Source organism: Nerophis lumbriciformis, linkage group LG07, assembly GCF_033978685.3.
Source record: "Nerophis lumbriciformis linkage group LG07, RoL_Nlum_v2.1, whole genome shotgun sequence".
In the NCBI taxonomy this organism is placed as follows: Eukaryota; Metazoa; Chordata; class Actinopteri; order Syngnathiformes; family Syngnathidae; genus Nerophis; species Nerophis lumbriciformis.
The window spans coordinates 26,679,950-26,701,794 of NC_084554.2; the positions used below are offsets into that span (position 1 = coordinate 26,679,950).

General features: G+C 37.4%; 1 protein-coding gene across 7 annotated transcripts in view; it reads left to right on the plus strand.

The window, feature by feature from the left end:
• The first annotated feature begins 19,080 nt into the window (after positions 1-19,080).
• Positions 19,081-21,845, plus strand: part of ctnnd2a (catenin (cadherin-associated protein), delta 2a) — a 723,152-nt gene continuing 720,387 nt past the window's right edge. For all 7 annotated transcript variants that reach the window (XM_061965552.2, XM_061965556.2, XM_061965554.2 and 4 more), the window contains exon 1: positions 19,081-19,348. The gene's annotated coding sequence lies outside the window, so the exon portion shown is untranslated. The remainder of the gene's footprint in view (positions 19,349-21,845) is intronic.

Genomic DNA, 21,845 nt, shown 5'->3' on the forward strand with positions numbered 1-21,845 from the left:
CAAGTGAAGGTAAGAACACTTGTTTTCAATTACTTAGTATTTGAAAACCAAATATTCACTTATTTTTCTTGTTATCCTTTTAATTAACATTAATAAGAGCACAAACAAATACAGACAAATACAACTTCAAAATAAGTAATTTTGATTCTTGTTGTTTGAAGTTTGTGTACAGAGTGTTTGCGTCACAACTCCGAGGTCCACCATCAAAACATGGGACGTAACCATGGTGACAGCCAAACACAAACAGACCCCTGATGACTCACCGCCAGATTGTTTTGGCTCGAGTCACCGACAAACAATGCATGTTCTGATTGGTCAGGGCAGGAATGTGAATCACTCCTAAATGCTTTGAATTAGCATGTTATTGAATATGACACAGCACTCTTCAAGTCTTTGAAATAACACTCATTTGTTCACATCAACAAAAATGTCAACCTTCCATAAATGTAGTAATACTTCTGGAATAATAAGTGTATTTTAGTTTTTAACCCTTTAAAAGCCAGTATGTTTACATTACATGTTTATTTTTTTAAGTTAAATTATTTTCATAAACTACTTATCATTATTGTTATTTATTATTTATTTTACGATTATTATCATTCTTTTTTATTATTATCCTTATCATTGTTACCATTATTATCATATTAAAAGAAACATTGATTTTTCTGTGATGCTATCGTTTTATTTTACAATGTCAAGACAAAACAATCACACACTGTGAGCTTCTCAAAAATGTCAGCCTCCCAAACATTTAGTAATACATATACAATAATAGGTATACTTTTGTTTTCTCGCCCTTTCAAGGCCAGTATGTTTACATAGCTCCAATTCCTTTTTATTAAAAACAACTTGAAGTTATTTTCACAAAATACATTTTAAGGAGTCGTTGCTTATTATTACTATTTTTGTTATGATTCTTATTAATAACATTTTTAATGTTATTATTATTATACATTCAATATTATTATTATTGTTATTATTATTATTATACAATCAAACATTGTGAGCTTCCCAAAAACTGCTGTAAAAAAATAAATATACAAACCCCGTTTCCATATGAGTTGGGAAATTGTGTTAGATGTAAATATAAACGGAATACAATGATTTGCAAATCATTTTCAACCCATATTCAATTGAATGCACTACAAAGACAAGATATTTGATGTTCAAACTCATAAACTTTATTTTTTTTTGCAAATAATAATTAACTTAGAATTTCATGGCTGCAACACGTGCCAAAGTAGTTGGGAAAGGGCATGTTCACCACTGTGTTACATCAACTTTTCTTTTAACAACACTCAATAAACGATTGGGAACTGAGGAAACTAATTGTTGAAGCTGTGAAAGTGGAATTCTTTCCCATTCTTGTTTTATGTAGAGCTTCAGTCGTTCAACAGTCCGGGGTCTCCGCTGTCGTATTTTACGCTTCATAATGCGCCACACATTTTCGATGGGAGACAGGTCTGGACTGCAGGCGAGCCAGGAAAGTACCCGCACTCTTTTTTTACGAAGCCACGCTGTTGTAACGTGCTGAATGTGGCTTGGCATTGTCTTGCTGAAATAAGCAGGGGCGTCCATGAAAAGACGGCACTTAGATGTCAGCATATGTTGCTCCAAAACCTGTATGTACCTTTCAGCATTAATGGTGCCTTCACAGATGTGTAAGTTACCCATGCCTTGGGCACTAATGCACCCCCATACCATCACAGATGCTGGCTTTTCCACTTTGTGTCGATAACAGTCTGAATGGTTCGCTTCCCCTTTGGTCCGGATGACACGATGTCGAATATTTCCAAAAACAATTTGAAATGTGGACTCGTCAGACCACAGAACACTTTTCCACTTTGCATGAGTCCATCTTAGATGATCTCGGGCCCAGAGAAGCCGGCGGCGTTTCTGGATGTTGTTGATAAATGGCTTTCGCTTTGCATAGTAGAGCTTTAACTTGCACTTACAGATGTAGCAACCAACTGTAGTTACTGACAGTGGTTTTCTGAAGTGTTCCTGAGCCCATGTGGTGATATCCTTTAGAGATTGATGTCGGTTTTTGATACAGTGCCGTCTGAGGGATCGAAGGTCACAGTCATTGGCTCGTTGGTACGTTGGTTTACGGCCATGCCGCTTACGTGGAGTGATTTCTCCAGATTCTCTGAACCAGTGACGTGCGGTGAGGTTTATGGCTGGTGAGGCACTGACTTCATCACAGTCAGATTTACAAACATATGAACCCTAAAGAGTATCTTATTCACCATTTGATTGGCAGCAGTTAACGGGTTATGTTTAAAAGCTCATACCAGCATTCTTCCCTGCTTGGCACTCAGCATCAAGGGTTGGAATTGGGGGTTAAATCACCAAAAATGATTCTCGGGCGCGGCGCCGCTGCTGCCCACTGCTCCCCTCACCTCCCAGGGGTTGAACAAGGGGATGGGTCAAATGCAGACGACAAATTTCATTACACCTAGTGTGTGTGTGACAATCATTGGTACTTTAACTTAACTTTAACTTTACACATACAAACTGTAGCACACAAAAAAGCACATTTAATAAAAAAAAACGTTATAATGGTCTTACCTTTACTTATAAATTAAGTCCACAACTAAAGCCCTCACTTAAACTTTCCACGTGCAAAATTGAATCTATTTAAAAAAGTGTAACCGAGGGTTTATAAATGTCGCCTATACTGTGTGAAACTACAAAATAACAAACACGGAGGCTCCAGTTTACACGAGGACCACTTTATTTACCTTCTTTCAAAAACCTCCGCAACGTGTCATCACTTTCGCTCTTAGCGCCTTCAAAATAAGAGCTCAAGGCATATACTGTATAACAGCACATAACAGGAATTTAACATCACAAAGAGGAAAGCCCATGAAAATAGGTTACAAAAGTTATTTAATAAGAAGCCAAAAAGTGCAAAAACAATAATGTTCGTGTTGTAGAAGTTGTGAATTAGATACACCTGCAGTCTGCAGGTGTACCTAATGTTGTGGCCCTGCAGTCATTCACAACTCCTCCAGCACGAACATTATTGTTTTTGCACTTTTTGGCTTCTTATGAAATAACTTTCTTAAATAGATTCAATCTTGCACATGGAAAGTTTAAGTGTGGGCTTTAGTTGATATAACAATTCTACGGCGGGGGTGCAGAGGTGGGATTACTGGAGCCTCAGCCAGTGCGTCTTTTGCAGCCGTTTTATGATCGCTCAGCACAAGAAATACGTTACACACATACAGTTGTTGACAAAATACACTGTACATTATATACCTCAGCTAACTAAACTATGGAAATGTATAATATAATTCATATAGCAATACAGTCTAACTGCACAGCAGACCAGCAGTTAGCCGAGTCCGGAATCCATGTTGAGGCACTGAGTGACGTGCCTCAACTGGCTGCTGTTCACCGCACCGTCTCTTCTCAGTATTTGAACGGCAAATGTGAAAATTCAGCGATTTTCAATAAAAATAATCTAAAACTGGTGAAGTTAAATGGAAAATAACTTTATAGTATAATCACTGGATACATATAACAATTTAATAAATTTTTTTTCTTTTTACATTTTTTTTCTTTCCATGATGGCAGGTGAGGCCCCGCCTCACCTGCCTCTAGTGACTGCAGGTCACTGCTCTGAACCTTTTGATGATATTATGGACCGTAGATGTTGAAATCCCTAAATTTCTTGCAATTGCACTTTGAGAAACGTTCTTAAATTGTTTGACTATTTGCTCACGCAGTTGTGGACAAAGGGGTGTACCCATACTTGCCAACCCTCCCGGATTTTCCGGGAGACTCCCGAAATTCAGCGCCTCTCCCGAAAACCTCCCGGGACAAATTATCTCCCGAAAATCTCCCGAAATTCAGGCGAACTCAGGTCCATGCGGACCTGAGTCCGTTTTCCCACAATATAAACGGTGTGCCTGCCCTATGACGTTATAACTGTAGAATGATCGAGGGCGAGTTATTGGTTCCTTATGTGGGTTTATTGTTAGGCAGTTTCATTAAAGTGCTCCCAGCGCGGTAACAACACACAACAACAGCAGTCACATTTTGGTCTACCGTAAAGCAGTCCGTCTGCCGTAAACAGCAATGTTGTGACACTCTTAAGCAGGACAATACTGCCATCTAGTGTATTTGATGAAAGCACTTTTGTGCGTGCCACACAGCAATGCATCATCAGAGAGGGTGTTCAGCATGGTTAGAAAAATAGTGACAGAGAATAGAACAAGGATGGACAATTCAACCCTTAACTCAACAAGTATATGTGTAAATAAATGAACACTGAAATTCAAGTATTTCTTTTATATATATATATATATATATATATATATATATATATATATATATATATATATATATATATATATATATACAATAAAATAAATATATATTTATAGCTAGAATTCACTGAAAGTCAAGTATTTCTTATATATATACATATATATATATATATTATATATATATATATATATATATATATATATATATATATGAAATACTTGACTTGGTGAATTCTAGCTGTAAATATACTCCTCCCCTCTTAGCCACGCCCCCAACCACGCCCCTCTACCACGCCCCCCCCACCCCCGCCCCCCACCTCCCGAAATCGGAGGTCTCAAGGTTGCCAAGTATGGGTGTACCTCGCCCCATCCTTTCTTGTGAAAGACTGAGCATTTTTTGGGAAGCTGTTTTTAAACCCAATCATGGCACCCGCCTGTTCACTTTTAGCCTGTTCACCTGTGGGATGTTCCAAATAAGTGTTTGATGAGCATTCCTCAACTTTATCAGTATTTATTGCCACCTTTCCCAACTTCTTTGTCATGTGTTGCTGGCATCAAATTCTAAAGTTAATGATTATTTGCAAAAAAAAAAATGTTTATCAGTTTGAACATCAAATATGTTGTCTTTGTTGCATATTCAACTGAATATGGGTTGAAAATGATTTGCAAATCATTGTATTCCGTTTATATTTACATCTAACACAATTTCCCAACTCATATGGAAACGGGGTTTGTATATATATATATATATATATATATATATATATATATATATATATATATGCATTTTATTAATTAATTAATTTTTTAACTTTACAATGTTGTAACAACGAGCTGCATTTACAGACAGTCCCATTATAATGTGATTATTATAAGCAAGGGCACAGCAGGGAGCACCCGATCTAATTGTTGTGGTCCAAATGTATTTGTAGAGGGCCGCCACAAATAAATGAATGAAAAAGAAACATTTACCACAGTTTTTTTTAACAAAGCCCCATTACAAAAATGTTATCAAACACTTTCTTTGCATCGCACATCCATAGCAAACGACATTACAATAACAAAGGTGTAAATTTGGCCACATGCATGCTTTGAATAGGAAAACTACACGTGTCCAAATTGAAATCTCAACATACAGAATTGCGTTGCTTTATTATGTTAAGTTATATGTGGGATCATTTTTAATAGTTTTCAATAGGGCACTTGTTGCCGTTATTGCACAAACGTACACGTAAGGGTGGGACTCTCCCAACGCATCCCGGAATATATTATTGCCCAACATGCGTAAGTGGAAGCTTCATTACTGACTTTGCTTCCCGTAAGCGAAGCGGTGTTGCAACACACTTTATGAATGGGAATACGACGTGCATCAGCACAATACTGAAAGACCATATAATATGTAAAGTAGGTTGGCAGGAAGGTTTTTGTTTCCCCGTAACATTAAACGCACACTCATCAAGTCTTGAGCGAGTAAAACCATGGCTTGTAGTCTCATGATAAGGTCAAAGGTTATAGGCCATCCTTGTTTCACAGAGACTGACGGCTGAGTTGCCAGGTTCATATCTCTCTCATCATACCGGGGCGGTATGGTGTAGTGGGTAGAGCGGCCGTGCCAGAAACCTGAGGGTTGGCTGGTTCGCTCCCCGCCTCTTACCATCCAAATCGCTGCCGTTGTGTCCTTGGGCAGGACACTTCACCCTTGGCCCCGGTGCTGCTCACACCAGTGAATGAATGAGTTGTAAAAATGAATGATGGGTTCTCACTTCTCTGTGAAGCGCTTTGAGTGCCTAGAAAAGTGCTATATAAATCTAATCCATTATTATTATTATTATTAACATTGGCCTGTCACAGCAATTATTATTTTTGACACATTTCCTATGTCAATTATAAATGTGATCCAAATATGGTTTGTGGCCACACATCTTCTCCCTTCTTTTCAGCACTTTTCCCCCTTTTTTCTTCTTTTTTCCTTTTTTTTCTCTTTTCCTTTTTTTTCTTCTTTTTTGTCGGTCTTCTTCTTTTTTCTCTTCTTTATGTTTTGTTCTTTTTCTTCTTCTTTTAGTGTCCTTCTTTTTCTTCTTCTTTGTCCGTCTTCCTCTTTTTTCTTTTTCCCCCCCTTCTAATTTGTTGTATATTTAATGCAGGATTTCCCAAACTTCGGGTTTGGACACGTGGTGTGTGGCCACAAATCTTCTCCCCTTCTGTTTCTTTTTCTTCTTTTTCTACTTTCTTTCTTCGTCTACTTTCTTTTTCTTCTCTTTTTTCTTTTTCAACTGTCTTCCTCTTTTTTTTCTTTTTCGTCCGTCTCTGTCATTTTTTGTTTTTACACTTTTTCTTTTTCTTTTCCTTCTTTTTCTTCTTATTTGTTCGTTTTCCCAGTTTTTTCTCTCTATTTTTCTATATTTATTGCTAGCAAATTTGGGGTTAGGGCTGGACAATTTTTATGCAGTTGTTTATTTAATTGATGTGTGTTATTCATCATTTCCTTATCTCTCCCTTCTCCTCAAGGAACAACACTACAGACTGGAACTTGGATTTACTTTAGAGTAATCAGTGTACAGCTTGAAAAGAGATATGAACGTTACTGGATCAGCAGCCTTGAGCTTGGCCCTGTTTTGCCAATAACATTTATTGGCAAAACCAGGTGCGGCAGCAGTGGGTAACAGGTGAGTCAACAATTAACTGATCAAAAGTCCAAATGGGAACAGCATTAGAGGCAAATCTTCCGAGCAAGAAGCAGAGAATAGTGATATAGCACACTGATAGCGTGACTAGGAGTGAAATGAACTGACACTGGTTATTGAACCCTCCTGATTGGCAATCAGGAGCAGGTGAGTAACCAGCGCTCTGAGCAGACATGAAGTAAGCACAAAACGCAAGAAGTCAAACTGCAAAAAAAAAAAAATATATATATATATATATATATATGTAAATATTTGTGCATGTTATCAGATCAAAGTCACTGGGGTATGTAAACTTTTGATCAGGGTCATTTGGGTACTTTCTTTTGTCATTTTGATTTAAAAAGAGTAAACACAGTTTCTTCTCAATAAATAGCTTCACACAACCATTAAGCATGAGTGGAAGAAAGGTTTTTGTGTTATCATTCATATTCTCTGAAGAATGGCCAAGAAATCATAAATTCTCCCAGGGTATGTAAACTTTATATATATATATATATATATATATATATATATATATATATATATATATATATATATATATATATATATATATATATATATATATATATATATATATATATATATATATGTGTGTATGTATATTCCGACGCTTACTCGCTGTACTATGAGGAATACTTTAGCAGCCAAGAGTAGCTTTTGTAAGCTGTAACCAGTTTTGAAAATGTTTTATTGTATTTTATTGTTTTCTTTATCAAATAATATATTGCGAGAATCTGTTTGAATGTAATCGGCACCCCAAGAATCGGAATCTAATCAAATTGAATCTCGAGTTGTTGAAAGATTCCCCTCCCCTATCATGTTATGTAAATTCATACAAAGTGTAATCTGTGAGATCATTTGATCAAAAGACCTCGAAATGGTTAAAAAAAAACAAAAAACATTATTATTGTTATTTTTTTGTTTGCGTTTAGGGGTGAAGTTAATTGAGATTTGAGTAAAAAAAAAAAAAAAAACATTAAAAATGGTTTTATTTCCTTTGAAAAATGAAGGATTTATTCTATTGTCAATAATTATGGACATTGAATTGGACATTGACATTTTACAATTCAACATGAAAAAACAATGTATAATGGAGTGACACAACAGAATTTATGGCCAAAAATACAGCAGAAATTTACTGGAAGGACAAAAATGGTTTAGGGTTAACCACTTGACAGTGGACATTTGTATTTTGCAGAACATAGCTATTTTTCCTTCCAAATTGTGTCCACTGCAGAGGACGCTGGTTCTATCTAATATGTCTGGTGGACTGCACTTTTGTTATCATTTCCTTTCTCATTAATCCATCCATCCATACCGCTTATTCCCTTATTAAAAAGGATGTTTTGACCTGTCTATTATTGCCCAGACGCCACCAGGAAATATTATCGTGCTCTCGGAGCTTTCACTTTCACTTTGGAGCATGTTAATACCCAACTCTGTTCAGGGTCATAACCGTCAATAACCAGTAAAGTTCTGGGATGATGTCAATTGAAACTAGATCTCCTGTCTGCAGCCGCCAACAAACAAATGTGGATACCACTATTTTTATTGGCTGACATATGCCAGCAGATATATGTGTGTTTTAGCAGAACTTGGCTTAAAACTAATAATAACGCTCACTACTTTAAATCTATTGTTATTTGTTGTTAGGCTTTATAAAGTGTTAATTATATAAATAATATTATACATGTCTACTATAATAATCAACCCATGTGACTGAGTGGTGACCAAAGTCAGCTGGGATAGGTTCCAGCTCACCTTTGACCCAAATGAGTGTAGACAATGAAAGAATAATCATTAACCCATGGATGCTAGTAATTGAGGTCAAATAAAATCTTCCATATAAAGCACATGGTAAACATATTTAAATAGTCCTTAAAAAACACAAATCGACCTTCAGTCCATTTTAGTGCACTCATAAAAAGCTAGCAACAAGTACAATTGTTTTTGATGCAGCCAGGAACTTTTTCTGTTTAAATCAGGAATTCAGGATAAAATATGTGGTCTGTTTTTTTTTTTTTTTTAATTAGCATGTTATTGAATATGACACAGCACTCTTCAAGTCCCTAAAAAAACACTCATTTGTTCACATCAACAACAATGCCAACCTTCCATAAATGTAGTAATACTTCTGGAATAATAAGTGTATTTTAGTTTTTAGCCCTTTAAAGGCCAGTATGTTTACATTACATGTTTATTTTTTTTAACTTAAATTATTTTCATAAAATACTTATTATTATTATTTTATTATTTATTTTACGATTATTATCATTCTTTTTTATTATTATCCTTATCATTGTTACCATTATTATCAGATTAAAAGCAACATTGATTTTCCTGCGATGCTATCGTTTTATTTTACAATGTCAAGACAAAACAATCACACACTGTGAGCTTCTCAATAATGTCAGCCTCCCAAACATTTAGTAATACATATACAATAATAGGTATACTTGTGTTTTCTCGCCCTTTCAAGGCTAGTATGTTTACATAACTCCAATTCCTTTTTATTAAAAACAACTTGAAGTTATTTTCAGAAAATAAATTCTAAGGAGTCGTTGCTTATTATTACTATTATTGTTATGATTCTTATTAATACAATTGTTAATGTTATTATTATCACACATTTAATATTATTATTATTGTTATTATTATTATTATACAATCAAACATTGTGAGCGTCCCAAAAACTGCTGTAAAAAAAAAAAAAAAAAAAAAAAAAAAATTATATATATATATATATACATATATATATATAAATATATGCATTTTATTTTTTATTTTTTATTTTTTTTACTGTACAATGTTGTAACAACGAGCTGCATTTACAGACAGTCCCATTATAATGTTATTATTATAAACAAAGGCATAGCAGGAAGCGCCTGCTTTAATTGTAGTGGTCCAAATGTATTTATAGAGGGCCGCCACAAATAAAAAGCATAGCTTAGTTAATATAGTTTGTTTATTTTGACAAAGTGTGGTTTGTTGTCACCTCAAATGGCCTCAAAACATATATTTCAAATTACAACAGCAGGAGGTGAAGTTGAAGCCCAGCCGTCTGGTTCCCTCTAGTGGTTATTCTGCAAACTTACATACACCCTTCTTCACATGCCATAGAAAGAGCCGGTGACATTTTCTGCTGATTGGAAGGAATTAATAAACACATAAAAATATGACTTTACAGACATAATAATTTACTTTAAAATATTTTTTCAATAGTACATTTTAATATTTGATGTTTTTTTTTATATCACTGATCACAATCAGATATTTATTTGAAACATTATTTGAAACTTCTGCCCGAGTGCAGCTGGGATAGGCTCCAGCCCGCGACCCCGAGAGGGACAAGCGGTAGGAAAATGGATGGAAATGGACATTTCATATGTTCACCACAATTGGAATACTGGGTGGACTAAATTACAACTACATTATACACAACTGCTATTTTTTTTTACAATATTAATATCAAAAATCATATAACATTTTAATGCTTTATTTTCCTGCTATCACTGTCACTGTCAGACATTTATTTATGATTTGAAATTCACCACATATGAAAATAGATTACTGGATGTCATATTTATATTTAAATATGTAAGTTATACAAAGACGTCACACATGCTAGTACAAAATGAATATTTATATCCATGATTTCATCTTTTGTAACAATTATTATTAGTTTCTGGTATTCTGTTTTATTTCCTTTCCAGAGCTTTTATTTTTTTTCATTCTCCTGTTTGCCTCTTTTTGCCACTATTTCTCCTGTCTGGGCGCTGGCTTTCTGACTTGTCCCTGATTAGCAATCAGGACACACCTGTTTCTGGTTACCAATCAGGATGCTTCGAGGACAGGGCTGGCATTCTCTGTCTTTACAATGCCTCAAGTTTTCCTTTTTGTTCACTTCCCTGTTTCACTATTTTAGTTTTTTGTGTGCACTCCTTAGCTGCACTAGTTTTGTATATTAATTAGATTTTACCTGAACACCGTGTCCTGTCTTTGCATGCATATCAATGATGTTGCTTGGATCAAGTTAAGGATGTCTAAGGCTACCTACACCCCTTCTAAAACATGCAAAATGATTAATTGCACTTGGAAAACAACAAACCTACCTTTGAACACTTAACACACGCGTCATAATGCCATCAAAGATCACCTTTAAGCATTCACACACAGCACCAACATTTCGGAACATCCATCCATTTTCTACAGTTTGTCCCTTTTGGGGTTGGGGGGGGGGGGGGGGGGTGTTGAGGTGGGGGGAGGGGGGTTGTTGTTGTAAGGATGTAAGGTGAGGAGTATATTTATAGCTAGAATTCACTGAAATTCAAGTATTTCTTATATATATATATATATATATATATATACAGTGGGGCAAAAAAGTATTTAGTCAGCCACCAATTGTGCAAGTTCTCCCACTTAAAATGATGACAGAGGTCTGTAATTTTCATCATAGGTACACTTCAACTGTGAGAGACAGAATGTGAAAAAAAAATCTAGGAATTCACATTGTAGGATTCTTAAAGAATTTATTTGTAAATTATGGTGGAAAATAAGTATTTGGTCAATAACAAAAATTCAACTCAATACTTTGTAATATAACCTTTGTTGGCAATAACAGAGGTCAAACGATTACTATAGGTCTCTACCAGGTTTGCACACACAGTAGCTGGTATTTTGGCCCATTCCTTCATGCAGATCTTCTCGAGAGCAGTGATGTTTTGGGGCTGTCGCCGAGCAACACAGACTTTCAACTCCCTCCACAGATTTTCTATGGGGTTGAGGTCTGGAGACTGGCTAGGCCACTCCAGGACTTTCAAATGCTTCTTATGGAGCCACTCCTTCGTTGCCCGGGCGGTGTGTTTGGGATCATTGTCATGCTGGAAGACCCAGCCACGTTTCATCTTCAAAGCTCTCACTGATGGAAGGAGGTTTTGGCTCAAATTCTCACGATACATGGCCCCATTCATTCTTTCCTTAACACAGATCAGTCGGCCTGTCCCCTTAGCAGAAAAACAGCCCCAAAGCATGATGTTTCCACCCCCATGCTTCACAGTAGGTATGGTGTTCTTGGGATGCAACTCAGTATTCTTCTTCCTCCAAACACGACGAGTTGAGTTTATAACAAAAAGTTATATTTTGGTTTCATCTGACCACATGACATTCTCCCAATCCTCTGCTGTATCATCCATGTGCTCTCTGGCAAACTTCAGACGGGCCTGGACATGCACTGGCTTAAGCAGGGGGACACGTCTGGCACTGCAGGATTTGATTCCCTGTCGGCGTAGTGTGTTACTGATGGTAACCTTTGTTACTTTGGTCCCAGCTCTCTGCAGGTCATTGACCAGGTCCCCCCGTGTGGTTCTGAGATTTCTGTTCACCGTTATCATGATCATTTTGAACCCACGGGATGAGATCTTGCGTGGAGCCCCAGATGGAGGGAGATTATCAGTGGTCTTGTATGTCTTCCATTTTCTGATAATTGCTCCCACAGTTGATTTTTTCACACCAAGCTGCTTGCCTATTGTAGATTCACTCTTCACAGTTTGGTGCAGGTCTACAATTATTTTCCTGGTGTCCTTTGACAGCTCTTTGGTCTTGGCCATAGTGGAGTTTGGAGTCTGACTGTTTGAGGCTGTGGACAGGTGTCTTTTATACAGATAACAAGTTCAAACAGGTGCCATTAATACAGGTAACAAGTGGAGGACAGAAGAGCTTCTTAAAGAAGAAGTTACAGGTCTGTGAGAGCCAGAGATCTTCCTTGTTTGAAGTGACCAAATACTTATTTTCCACCATAATTTACAAATAAATTCTTTAAAATTCCTACAATGTGAATTCCTGGATTTTTTTTTCACATTCTGTCTCTCACAGTTGAAGTGTACCTATGATGAAAATTACAGACCTCTGTCATCATTTTAAGTGGGAGAACTTGCACAATCGGTGGCTGACTAAATACTTTTTTGCCCCACTGTATATACCCCCCTCCCCTCCTCAAACCCCCCAACCCCAAAAGGGACAAACTGTAGAAAATGGATGGATGTTCCGAAATGTTGGTATAAATATATAATATATTAATATATTAATATATTAATATATTAATATAAATATATAAATATAAATAAAATAAATACTTGACTTTCAGTGAATTCTATATATATTTTATTATTATATATATATATAAATAAAATAAATACTTGAATTTCAGTGTTCATTTATTTACACATATACACACACGTAACACTCCTCTACTTATTGTTGTATTTGAAAGTGCAATGCTTTGCAGCCAGTAGCACAGCCTTTGAAGGAGCATAGGTATGGGCAGCATCTGTGAAATTTAATTTGCAGGAAAGGAGTCAGTTCAGGGTTGAATTGTCCATCCTCGTTCTATTCTCTGTCACTATCTTTCCAACCATGCTGAACACCCTCTCTGATGACTTGCAAGCGTACTTCTTCTTCTTACTCGTCATCGCCATGACCAGAGGTGGGTAGTAACGCGCTACATTTACTCCGTTACATCTACTTGAGTAACTTTTGGGATAAATTGTACTTCTAAGAGTAGTTTTAATGCAATATACTTTTACTTTTACTTGAGTATATTTATAGAGAAGAAACGCTACTTTTACTCCGCTACTTTTATCTACATTCAGCTCGCTACTCGCTACTAATTTTTATCGATCTGTTAATGCACGCTTTGTTTGTTTTGGTCTGTCAGACAGACCTTCATAGTGCCTGCGTTTCACCAATCAGATGCAGTCACTGGTGACGTTCACTCCGTTCCACCAATCAGATGCAGTCACTGGTGACGTTGGACCAATCAAACAGAGGGTCACATGACCTGACTTAAACACGTTGAAAAACTTATTGGGGTGTTACCATTTAGTGGTCAATTGTACGGAATATGTACTGTACTGTGCAATCTACTAATAAAAGTTCCAATCAATCAATCAAAATTGTGAAGGAAAAAAGACCCTTTTTTATTTCAACCGTACATCCCGTCAAAAGCCTAAAGACTGACTACACAGTTCCTGTCTTCACAATAAAAGTGCCGCTCCATCGCGCATGCGCTTTCAAAATAAGAGTCTCCGAAAGCCAGCGCAAACAAGCTAGCAAGCTACGGAGTTTGCCGCCAATGTATTTCTTGTAAAGTGTATAAAAACGAATATGGAAGCTGGACAAATTAGATGCCAAAAACCAAACAGTTTCATGTGGTATTAGACAGAAAGGAGGAACTTTTTTTCTCCTCCATTTGAAAACGTGGCCGTTATCATCACTGCTGTCTGATTCCAATCAATGCAAGTCATCAGAATCAGGTAATACACCAACTTATATTCTTGTCTTCATGAAAGAAAGGAATCTATATGTGTTAAACATGCATGTATATTCATTAAAACACCTTTAACATGTAAACAAAAACGGCAAAATAAATAAATATAAATTATATACTGTATATATCAATGTATTTATATATATATATATATATATGTATATATGTGTGTGTGTATATATATATATATATATATATATATATATATATATATATATATATATATATATGTGTGTGTGTATATATATATATGTGTGTATATATATATATATATATATATATATATATATATATATATATATATATATATATATATATGATATGTGTGTGTATGTTACTCATCAGTTACTCAGTACTTGAGTAGTTTTTTCACAACATACTTTTTACTTTTACTCAAGTAAATATTTGGGTGACTACTCCTTACTTTTACTTGAGTAATAAATCTCTAAAGTAACAGTACTCTTACTTGAGTACAATTTCTGGCTACTCTACCCACCTCTGGCCATGACTGTCTCTTCTTCGATCTTCTGCTTCGTCTCCTTCTTGTTGTGTGTGCAGTTGTGCACTCTCCAAAAGTCGTAGATGTTATAATGTGACTGGGCCGGCACGCTGTTTATATGAAGGAAAAGCGGACGTGACGACAGGCTGTCCTCACTCAGGTCCGCATGGACCTGGAGGGGGCGTGCCTTGTTGTCCGGCTGGAAATCGGGAGAAATTCGGGAGAATGGTTGTCCCGGGAGATTTTCGGGAGAGGCATTGAAATTCCGGAGACTCCCGGAAAATTCGGGAGGGTTGGCAAGTATGTCCCAGCTGCACTCGGACAAGTCGCCACCTCATAAGGATGAGGTATAGGAGAAAGTTATGTACAAGTTTCCCTTTTGCATCTCATTGCACATAACTGTGGTGTGTTCAAGAACCCTTGAATAAAGTTAGAGACAGAAGCGTCACTAGTTTTTACAGACAGTTAACCTCCCAATATTATTATAACAATAATGATGATGTAATATGATTTGTCTTATCTGTGTATCAGCTAATGTCTACTTTACACTCTGAATGAAGCAATGGAAACTTGGCTTGTTTATCATATTAAAGTGAATAATGACAGGTAACACCATTTCTAAATTCATATTCTAGCCACTTCATATACATTTTTGGGCACTTTTTTGTAAAATAAAAAAAAAATACTATAAAGAAAATACAGCTGCATTCCTTTGACTTTCAATATTAAAATATCGCTGAAAACATGTCAGTTGTTGTTTCTTCATTGACAATATTTCAAGAAAATCAAAACTCGTGTTAATATTGAATTTGGTGTTGATTTTGCAAAACAGATCAGCGTTGATATTGTAATGTTGTATCACTGTTGGACTGTCAAAATTAGTTCACCCATGTTGCAACGTAAGACATTGAAACAACATCACAATATCAGCGTTGATCCGCTTTGCAAAATCAACACCAAATTCAACGTAGACTCAAACATGAGTTTTAATGTTGTTTCAATCTTAGACCATCAACATTAGTTCACCCATGTTTCATTGTTGAACCATCAACATTAAAGGGGAACCGCATTTTTTGGGGGGAATTTTGCTTATCGTTCACAATCATTATGAAATACTTTTTTTTTTAAATGCATTCTATCTCGTAAATTAAATTCCGCTTACAGCGGCGCCAATGGGAAGTCCTCTATTCCACCCATAAAACCCAATAAAGAAACATTCACAAAAACGCCAACAATTTACATTTACATTTCATGACTTGAATATTAACCAAATATTTGTGATATTATTATAAGAGCTTACGCAGACAAACTATTTATCGCTGCGCCGTGATCACAAGCTTGCATGCCAATGTTGACACCGTCGATTGGTAAGCTGCTTCCTCGTTTCCTTGCTCGTCAAACTTTATTGTAGATCATAAATCATGCCTCTCACCTGGATAGTAGTAGGACAAGGACGTATTCCCACATGTTGGTACACTTTGACAGTCAATTTAGACCTGGAAATGGCGAGAACGGCACAAAAAGACACTTTGTTTTACCCCCCCTTTCTTCGCGTGGATTATGAGTCATTCTTCATCTAAACGGGAATTTTTGAACATCATAGCTGTCGGCATCCTAATGACAGCAGACCTTGTACAGTACGTGGTGTTTTATTATGTTTGTTGGCTCTCATGAAGTCTGCAGTGAGAAATATTAAGTGATGAAGAAAAAAAGAAGCTAACGTTGCGATGCATTTTTAAAATTAATGCTTAAATCAGTGTTTTTCAACCACTGTGCCGCGGCACACTAGTGTGCCGTGAGACACAGTCTGGTGTGCCGTGGGAGATGATCTAATTTCACCTATGTAGGTTATAAATGTTTTTTGCAAACCAGTAATTCTAGTCTGCAAACTATGTGTTGTTGTTGAGTGTCCGTGCTGTCTAGAGCTCGGCGGAGTAACTGTGTAATACTCTTCCATATCAGTAGGTGGTAGCCGGTAGCTAATGGCTTTGTAGATGTCGGAAACAGCGGGAAGCAGCGTGCAGGTAAAAAGGTGTCTAATGCTTAAACCAAAAATAAACAAAAGGTGAGTGCCCCTAAGAAAAGGCATTGAAGCTTAGGGAAGGCTACGCAGAACGAAACTAAAACTGAACTGGCTACAAAGTAAACAAAAACAGAATGCTGGACGACAGCAAAGACTTACAACGTGTGGAGCAGACGGCATCCACAAAGTACATTTGTACATGACAATCAAAACCAAAATAGGAGCGCGAGACAAGAACTAAAACACTACAGGAAAACACAGAAACACTCAAAATAAGTCACGGCGGGATGCGACAGGTCGTGACAATACATCTACTTTGAGACAAGTGCTATAGTGATGCATGGTTGGTTATGGTTATGGTTTGAATTCATATCTGACAGTTGCGACAACGACCTTTTACTGTCAACTGAGTTTTGTTTTTTAACGATTTGTGCTGGTGGTGTGCCTCCGGATTTTTTCAACGCAAAAAAATGTGCCTTGGCTCAAAAAAGGTTGAAAAACACTGGCTTAAATGATCAAAATACGTTAAAACTAAATGTTATTATAAATGTGGCCCTGCATTACACATGTACTTACATCATGTATATAAAACCTTAATGAAGGTGTTTGGATGTTTTCAAGAGATTTATAGGCAGAATAGAGAGGCTCTCATAGGCTCAATTGTAAGCAGACTTTTGATTGCAATTATCTAATATTTAGAATGCATTAAAAAATACATCCGTCGTCAATTCTTTCATAATGATTGTGAACCATAGGCAAAAGTCCCCAAAAAAGTGCAGCTGTCCTTTAATCTATGTACAACATTTAAAAACACCATCAAAACTCATGACAATGAACCAACATCCTGATATCAAGGTTGATCTGCTTTGCAAAAATCAACAACAAATGCAACATTTGGTTCACACATGAGTTTTGATATTGTTTCAACATTGAATAAAGGTTAAAATGCCACTTGGAAATTGTAAAATTACTGTTTTGTGTGTGCACAATATCAAATTTCACCTGGCAACCTCCAAACCCAGAGTCGTCCATCAGATTGCCAGATGGAAAAGCGTGATTCATCAGTCCAGAGAAGGCGTCTCCACTGGACTCTAGAGCTTCACACCACTGCAACCGACGTTTTGCATTGGTGATGTATGGCTTAGACGCAGCTGACGGCCATGGAAACCCATTCCATGAAGCTCTCTGCATACTGTACGTGGGCTAATTGGAAGGTCACATGACGTTTGGAGCTCTGTAGCAACTGACCGCTGACCCCTCTCTGTCAGTTTATGTGTTCTACCACTTGGTGGCTGAGTTGCTGTTCCCAAACGCTTCCATTTTCTCATAATAAAGCCGACAGTTGAGTTTGGAATATTTAGGAGTGAGGACATTTCACGACAGGATTTGTTGCACAGGTGGCATCATCCTATTACAGTGACACTCTGGAAATCACTGAGCTCCTGAGAGCGGCTCATTCTTTCACAAATGTTTGTAGAAACAGTCTCCATGCCTAAGTGCTTGATCGTATACACCTGTGGCCGGGCCAAGTGATTAAGACACCTGATTCTCATCATTTGGATGGGTGGCCAAATACTTTTGGCAATATAGTGTATACAAAATAAACCACATGATGTTAGTGCACCAGTCGAGGAAAATGAGCAAAACTACATAAATAACATCCTGTAATTTCCATCCATCCATCCATTTTCTACCGCTTGTCCCTTTTGGGGTCGTGGGGATCGCTGGAGCCTATCCTGTAATTTGATTTTGATAATATTTTTTTTATCTTGATAGATTGAAAATGAACACCAATGAGTTGACTGATGAACATTATCACATAATTTATTCAGAAAGTATAAATAAGGACAAATAAAGATAGAATACTATTAACCGCAACATGTAAGTGTAAAAAAACCCCAACAACATTATGATTTGAACATTTTCAGAATTTGTTTGTTCGATTTTTAAACAAAGAAAACGATCTGAAGTTGTCTTTATTTTTAAGTTATCGTGCCGTGATTTTACCCACTTGGGAGTGGATTTTTCTCCACGTGGCCCCCGATCTAAATTGAGTTGGTCACCCCTGCTTTCAAATGCATTAAAACCATGTTTCCCACTCTGAAAAAAAAAATCACGACATCTCACGTGGTCAGGAGGAAACACCCAACCTGTCATATCCCAGAAAGCCAGCAGAGGGCGCTCCCCGCCAAATGACGGGAAAGGGCGTGCGTACTGCGTGCGCGCCCCTAAAAGAGAGCGCGGCGGAGCGAGAGGGCAGAGCGGCTGTCTGCCTCCTTTCCGGTGCTGTCGCTCCTCCAGTCGCCGCAGTGCTTCGCCGCTCTCCCCCCCCAGAATCCTCTCACCTCCTCCCCTCGAAGGAGGCTGCTTCCACCTTTGTCCCATCCTCCTGCACGCCACCGGCAAATGCTCGCTCCCCTCGGTGCAACTGTGGAAGCGACCGGACGCGCGGCTAACTGAGCCCGAGGAAAGGTGCACCAAGGGCGGACGGCGAAACGCGGAGACGCCGGTGGCTGTGACGGTGGTCTGGTTCTCATTTAGGTAAGTCATTGCAGTTATTTTTCTCGTCATTTATGGGGTGAGAGTGTTTGTTGCACGCACTCCAACGTGCACGGAGGAGCGTTTTGTGCGTGCACTTATTGTTTGCAGAAAGTAATCATCTTGCAAAAAAAAGTTGCCATGTTTTAAAGTTCGAGAGGTGACACAAGGATATGCAGAGAGGACACCCCTGCCATGCTTGTTGTGATAAATAGTCTTTTTTTTGCAGCAGAGGGATTGCACTGGCAGTTTGTCAAGGGCGTGCAATGCATCCTGCTGATGAGGTGCAGGTAGGGGAGGGGGTGGGTGTGATTAGGCATGATGTGGGTACATGCACGCCCGGCTGCATGTCAGCATTTTGACAGGAGGGTTGATGGACAGCATCATAATGCTTTGATTGTACACACCAAGGTCTCACTCTATGGCATTGAACCCTGGCTGCTCAGGTTGGGGTGCATAGAAGAGGCGTGCAATGCAAAGCTTTGGCTTGCAGGTGTTTTCCCTGAAGTGAGGGTGTGGAGCCGCCACAAGGCTGCATTTTCTATGTGTCATCCATCCACCTTTTGAATTTCATATTGGGCTCAACATGACTTTTCCTGCATAAACAATAGGAATGGTCACAGGTACAAAGACATTTAGAAATATAGTATAAATTAGGGGTTTTAAACTCAATCTACATGGGGCCTGCTGGAGGTTGCCTTCAGAAACACATTTTAAATACTTGACTGAATTTGTTAACTACATCTACCAGCTGCGATAGTAACCCTGAGCTATCAGGGGTGTCAAACTCATTTTAGTTCGGGGGCCACGTGGAGAAAAATCTACTTCCAAGTGGGCCAGACTGGTAAAATCACGACATGATAACTTAAAAATAAAGGCAACTTCAGATTTTCTTTGTTTAAAAATAGAACAACCACATTCTGAAATTGTGCAAATCATAATGTTTTTTTTATTTTTTATTTTTATTTTTTTACAATTATCTGTTGCGGTTAATAGCATATATACTTTATTTGTCGTTATTTATATTTTCTGAATAAATTGTGGTAATGTTCATTAGTCAACTCATTGGTGTTAATTTTCAATCTATCAAGATAAACAAATTATATCAAAATCAAATTACAGCATGTAATTTATGTAGTTTGATCATTTTCCTCGACTGATGTACTAACATCATGTGGTTTATTTTTTACATATGTAACATCATCTACAAAGATACAAAGAATTGCTATTGCGACATCCAGTGGACACATTTAGAACAGCAGTTTCTTTCATTCAAAAATTTCAGGTTAATTTTTATACTTGGCAACCTCATCCTGGCGGCTGGATAAAACCTGTTCGCAGGCCTGATCCGGCCCTCGGGCCGTACGTTTGACACCCCTGTGGTAGGCCTTGAGTCATGTAAAAATATAATTTTTAACACTTCCGCTTGCTTATAGGGAGTTGCCCTTTGTGTGGCCCAATGTGTGTTTGTTGTGCTGTCAAACTCATTTTCATTGTGGGCCACATTGCAGTTACCCTCAATGGGCCACTTGTAACTGGAACTATAAAAATGTATAACCACCACATGATATAATTACACAATTGCTGTTTCATTTGATTATTATCATACTCAAACTGATGGGGAAATTGCTTTGCAATCATGAATCAAGGTGACAAGCCGATATTAAGGTTCAGCTATTGCGGAATCAATTTCAAAAAGGGTTTCAATAACAAAGAAATGCTTGTCATAGCTTTTTGCGTCAAATAATATTGAGTTAAGAACTGCAGTTGCAAGCGGTACAATTTGTTTCTGTTAAAATTGAAGCCAAATGGGCAAAAATGACGATATACCTTATTGACACACATTTCTATGTCTTCCAGGCCAGATAAAATGAAGTGGTGGGCCAGATAGGGCCTTGACACCTGTGAGTACCGTATTTTTCCGACTATAAGTCGCAGTTTTTTTCATAGTTTGGCCAGGGGTGCGACTTATACTCAGGAGCGACTTATGTGTGAAATTATTAACACAATACCGTAAAATATCAAATAATATTACAAACCCCGTTTCCATATGAGCTGGGAAATTGTGTTAGATGTAAATATAAACAGAATACAATGATTTGCAAATAATTTTCAACCCATAATCAGTTGAATATGCTACAAAGACAACATATTTGATGTTCAAACTGATAAACATTTTTTTTTTTTACAAATAATCATTAACTTTAGAATTTGATGCCAGCAACACGTGACAAAGAAGTTGGGAAAGGTGGCAATAAATACTGATAACGTTGAGGAATGCTCATCAAACACTTATTTGGAACATCCCACAGGTGAACAGGCAAATTGGGAACAGGTGGGTGCCATGATTGGGTATAAAAGTAGATTCCATGAAATGCTCAGTCATTCACAAACAAGGATGGGGCGAGGGTCACCACTTTGTCAACAAATGCGTGAGCAAATTGTTGAACAGTTTAAGAAAAACCTTTCTCAACCAGCTATTGCAAGGAATTTAGGGATT